The sequence below is a fragment of the Strigops habroptila genome, chromosome 3 (assembly GCF_004027225.2).
Source record: "Strigops habroptila isolate Jane chromosome 3, bStrHab1.2.pri, whole genome shotgun sequence".
NCBI lineage: Eukaryota > Metazoa > Chordata > Aves > Psittaciformes > Psittacidae > Strigops > Strigops habroptila.
The window spans coordinates 78,554,454-78,560,453 of NC_044279.2; positions in this window are offsets into that span (position 1 = coordinate 78,554,454).

Genomic DNA, 6,000 nt, shown 5'->3' on the forward strand with positions numbered 1-6,000 from the left:
TCAGCTGCTTTGTGATCTAACTTACTCTGTGGTGACTTTGCTGTATTAACTAATGTATTTGCTGAGCAGACATGTTTAGATTACACACCTACCAGTCATTTTTTCCTCTGAAGTTGTACTCTCCCTTTCTTACCTTCCACCTCCACCATAACAAGCTAGATCTAACTTCATTTCTGGTTTTAATAAGAAAATTGTATTTTGTACCATAAAGATTGGTATAGTTCAGTGGTAAGTGCACAGTTCCATGATGAAGTAGTGACAAAAACATGTTTTTATAGCTTGTTAAATTTTTTCTACTATGCTATATTATCAATATTTTGAGATAAAAGCAAGTATCATCTGTACTGTGAATTCTTGTGCTTAACATCCAGCTGAAGAGTCTATCAGACTTCAAGAGAATAAGTAATTTTAACAAAATGTGACCTAATTGACAACTGGAATGTGTTAAATGAAGATCCTTTTCCAAAGGATCTAAAAATTTAGTTAATTCTAAGCACTGATCAGGAATCTGTTTGTTGGAAGAACTTGTCTCCCATTGTCCCACTTATTCTTTGATATGAGAAAGTTGTGAAACCTAGTTGTAAAAACAGCAGCTGATATACTTGAGAACCTTACAAGTATAAAAGCTTTTTTGGCTTTAGCTATTTTTCTTGCAGTTTATTTTGAATCACTAGAAATATTAATGTGATGGCTGTGGAACAATATGGTTGTCATCAAGCTGTTGACTATGTAACTTACTTCCTGAACACAGTTGTCTTTCCATTACTTACCAGATAATTGCTCTAGAAGTAACTTGATTTGGAAGATGCCTTCTTCTCCCCCCCCCTCTAAAAATGCAAAGTAATACTGTGGTAGCATTGTTATTACACTAGAAGTTAAGAAATAAGTGCTCAGTTTTAACTCCCACAGTACTACTTAGATGCAATGTGCTTGACTTCCACATTACACAGGTAAAGTTTTATGGGCACGTGTCTTGTTAGGTTTTATCCAATACATTTAAATATTTTTAGAAAATTTTGAAGAAATGTAAAGAATATTTCATATGTTCCCTCCTTGGAAGCATGTTTTGACTTGTTGGAAGAAATCTATTTGAGCATCACTCTGGAATGCAATGAATATGGGATGGACTATGCAGATCATCTGAAATGCATGGGCTGATTTTTATGTAGTCATGTTACTGGTTTAGTTTAAATGGATGAACATATTTGACCTTTTTGAATGTTTAGAAATGGAAATTCCTACTTTAAAAGAAAAATTTCTCTATTGTTTAAAAAGGGGTACCCTCAGGGTGAATCAGTTTCTTTTCTCAGTTTCTTTTCCTCAGCTCTAACCTTGGGGTTTTTTCAATGTAATACCTGTGTTAGATTTTTCTAGAAAGTGGACAACTCATGCTTGTTTTAGTTTATTTATTTATTATTGTTGGGTCTGTTACTGTTGTATTTCCTGCTTGGGTTGAATTTTCTCCACAGTGACTTAAACTGAAAATGAAGGGCAACTTAAGTGCCACTATATTTATAACAAAAAAAGGGAACCTTTTGAAGGTTTAGGTTTTGTCAGTGTTAAGTTGCGTGTTATTTTTGCTAGAAGTCATTGTCTTGCCTTTAAAGCTTTTTCCTAATTGAAGTTGTCATCTAGTATTTTTTGCCATGTTCTGAGTACTTTCTCATGACCACCTCCTGGAGGTTCTTTTTATTATGTGCTAAAACAAAATCAGTACCTCTTGTATAAATAGAGCTTAGAAAATATCAAACAGGAGGCATGGTCCACAAAATCTGAATATGGAGCCACTGATGAGAATACCTCAGAATCTGGCTAACAGGCTAACATATACACAATCTTACTCCTCTACCACTGTTGTAGAGCCCTCTCACAGAGGCATTCCCTATGATACAGGGACCTGAAATCACTTTTCCGCTCCCACTTTTGTGTGACATGCACCTCTTCTATATCAGCCATTCCCTGCACCTATGAAGGCTGTGAAGAGTGGATGGATGCCTGCCACATGAGAAGAGGGAAAATTAAAAGGAAGGTGACCAGTTGATTACAACAAATAGTAGGTTTAGTGTCACAAGCAAAACAGACATGAATTTGGGAAAATTGATTTAATTTATTGCCAGTTAAAAAAGATTTGCATTGTGGGAAACAAAACCAAAAATTAAAACAACACCTCCCCCTTTTTCCCAGGCTCAACTTCACCCTCCTTTTCTGACCTTGGAATTCACAGGGTTATTTCTCACATGTTTTTTCCTTCCTCCTACAGTGTTTTACCCTTTCATAAGTGTTTTTATCCCAGAGATGCCACCAGGTTGGCTGATGGGCTTAGCTGTATCCTGCAGTGGGTCTGTTGCAGAGCTGGCTGGAACCAGCTGTGTGTGGCACAGGGCAGTCCCTGACCTCTTCTCAAAGGCTGCGCCTGCAGTCCCTCTGCTACCAAAACCTTGCCACCTACATGCAATACATTCCTCCCCTTGCCTTCTGAAACACATTTTTTGTCATTAGAACATAAATTTATCACACATCCTCCACAAACTTCACTTACAACATCAACAAAAAATTCCCCACATCCACATCATCACAAACTGAACAGTGAACAATATACACGCACAATAAAACTCCACCTCTTGTCCCTTCACCACAACAAAAATTCCCAACACCAGTATCAAAGCTCGTCCAAATTATTCCACTACCTGGCAATGTCCAGACCAAGTTTTGCCCATTACCTCTCCCAGTTACTGTCATTATCTAAAATTCCTTGAGCCCCATGTTAGACACCAAAATGGACTGTGGTGGCTTAGCCTTGTCTAGCAGCCAGCTGCCCGCCCAGATGCCCACTGTCGCCCTCTTCAACAGGACAGGTGGGAAAAATAGGATGGACAAGTTTTGAATGGTGAGCTAAAGACAGTGAAATCTCTTACCAGTTACTGCCACTGGCAAAACACTCAACTTGGGGAACATTAATGGAATTTATTGCCAAGAGATTTGGGTAGTTAGAAATAAAAACAAAAATTAAAACACCACCTTCCCCTCTCCCCATCTCAAACCAAGAAGAGACCAAAGTTCCAATAGCGTAATAAATCACATATTTTCCTTTATTCTTTGATTTTTTGATAAAAAGGTTGAAACAGTAGTTATTTTTATCACAAGATGCTACTGGTTCTTGTTTTGCTTGTGTTTTTCTGCTATAGTCTTAAAAGTTGACATTTTAATGTTTTCTTGATGTAACTCACCATATAAATCAAAATTATTAATTATTAACAAAACTATCTTTCAAATATATCTCATTTGTTTCAAAAGAAATCTAACAAATTTAAAACAAAACATTACCTCATCATACTTGGTTTCTTCATTAGGATGGAGTAAGGACAGGTTTCTAAGGAAGTTCTTCCTGTGGCAAAAATACCACTCTTGAAGCCAGAGGAAGAGAAACAGATCATGCAGAAAATCCATAGATACATGGAAGAAGTTATGCTCTCAACAGCATGTGCTAAATGTTTGTAATGTCTTTGAGCAAATTCACACTTCATTTTGCGTTTCACATTACCCCAACTTTCAGATACCAATAATTCTTCAGTATTTAATTTGAAAGAAAAATTTTATTATATTAATAATACTGCTAATGAAATGTCAATACTACTAAACATACATTCAGTTAAAAATTCAGACATTTTTAAACACTCATTGTGTGACCTCAGTTTATCCTGGTCTTTTTCCTATCTGGAAAAAAATAGAGATATAGCTCTAGAACTCAATGTACTAACTGGAGTTAAATAGTCCGCCCTCATGATGCTAGTGCTGAGTTGCCTGAAATAAGAGGAATGAATCAGTTTAAGTTTTTCTGATGGTAACACTGTCAGCCACCAAAATGCAACTTTTTGTGTGATGGATGACAGAGAAGTAAATATTTCTCAACACCTAAATAACACACTTTCTACACAGTATTTCATTAACAACAGACCTGGCCAACAGAATTGTCAGAAATATCATTTGAATATTTGATACATTTAGAAAGAATACATCCATTAAAACCTGCTTAACCTACGAAATTTAACAAAGTATCTGCTCGCTCTTTACGTCCTCTCCACAATCACTCTTTCATTCCTGTCCCCAAAACTTGACCCACAAAAATGTGGAATTGTATTGGAATCTGGTCAGGAGACTCACTGTCAAGGGACAAAGCTCTGAATAAAAGACATGAAACCCTCAGGTGAAGAGTCAACTCCTTTCAAATTACTGAGGGTGTTAGGTGCATTTCTCACCAGCCTCCTATGTAGTTCTGCCTTTTGTACTAGTCTCATGCTAATATCCAGCCTATTCACTCCTGAGATGTGTCCCCAGGGCATGCGCTGTTTCCGTCTCACCTGTTCCACCAGCTCCAGGCTCTGGTATTTCTTTTGCTTTACCCTTTCCCAGCCTTTCTGTGTCTCTCACTTCTCCCTGAGATGTGAAACTGTTCAGGGCTTCTCTAATCAGTTGAGAAAAAAGCACGTTCACTCACATTTTTGGTCACCCAACAGTAAAATCAATGAGGAACTACATAGCTACCAATTGGTAATCCTACAAGCTACAGCATTGGAGCAACAGCAGAAAACAAAAATTGTGTTACATATGTCCATCATAACTGTGAGATGGAATTACTCTACAATAAAACCCCAAATGAGCTGATGCTATTTATTCAGGAAAGCCATCTACCTGTTGCAAAGGGGTAAAAGGTTTGTCTTGTTTCAGGTTCTGCTTGGATGAGTAATTTTCTTGTGCTTTGCAGTTTTTTCTCTTTTTAGTGGCCTTGCTCCTCCTAATTTTAAAGGGTCTTCTTCCAATTACTCAAAAGTAATGTCCCATTGGATAGAAGGTGGCTTTTCCATTATACCAATCTGCTTCTTACTAAGGATTAAGACCATGATTTTACTTACTAGTTACTTGCTAGTTCACTAGCAGAGTGGTAAGAGTGATTTCTTAGAACAGGAAACCTAATGTTTCTAGGGTTTTATTCCGGCTCAAATTGATCCCTTCATGATGGCTCCTCTCTGGCTGTGCACACACATGCTCTTCAACTCCTTTAGGCACCTTTGGAGGAAACTACTTCCACCACCAACAGATGGTGTGTATTGCAGTAAAACAAAATACGTTTGCCCATTAGCTGAACCATGACCGCATTGGAGCTCATGAAGGGTCGCTGCACTGCCTGCCTGAATTCCTGGTCTCTGCTTTTACGGAACAACATTTTTTCCCATATTTATTTTTCGGAGCCGTGGAGCGGCCAGTGGTCTTGAAACTGAGGCTGGGAGCCCCGCCTGGACTTGGTGCCTCCGGCCAACAGGCTAAGGGGAGGGCGGCCTGCGGTACCCTGCGGCTGGCGGCAAGGCCAGGAGGTGCGGGAAGCGCCGGGGCCTCACGGAGAGGGGCTGGCATGGCATGGCCAGGGACCGGGCGTGGGGAGCTGTCACCGTGGCAACGCGCGTGAGGTAAGCAGTGTTGCCTAGCAACCGGCGCTCCGGGCACGAGGAACCTCTAGAGAGTTCGCAGCACGGCCGTTGGAGCGGGGGGAGGGGAACGGAGCCGTCGTGGGGGAGGAGAAGAAACGAGAACCTGCCTTGAAAACGGGCCCGAAACTGGCGAAACGGAAGGCGGAAGGGTGGGCCGAGGCCGGAGAGGCCCGGCGGCTGGCTGTGGGGAGGCCTGGCGCCGTGGGACCTGGCAGACGCCGTGCCTGGGGAGGGCTCCCCACAGGCACCGCTTGTCCTGCGAATCAGGTGTGTGGCCCCTCGTCGTTCCTGTGGGGGAGCGCGGCCAGAGCAAGCTGAAGAGTGCAAAAGAACGTTACAGAATATCCCTGCCCCAATTTTGGTTTTGGTGGAGACTGAGATCTTGAGGAGCTCATTGAGCGTATCATTCTTATGCAGCGGAGTTGCTTTCTAAAATGATGTCACTGGGACAGTACTTTTCTGTTTTTCAGTAACATTAGTAGTACTAAGAGTAAAAACACAGTTACTTAAAATAGAA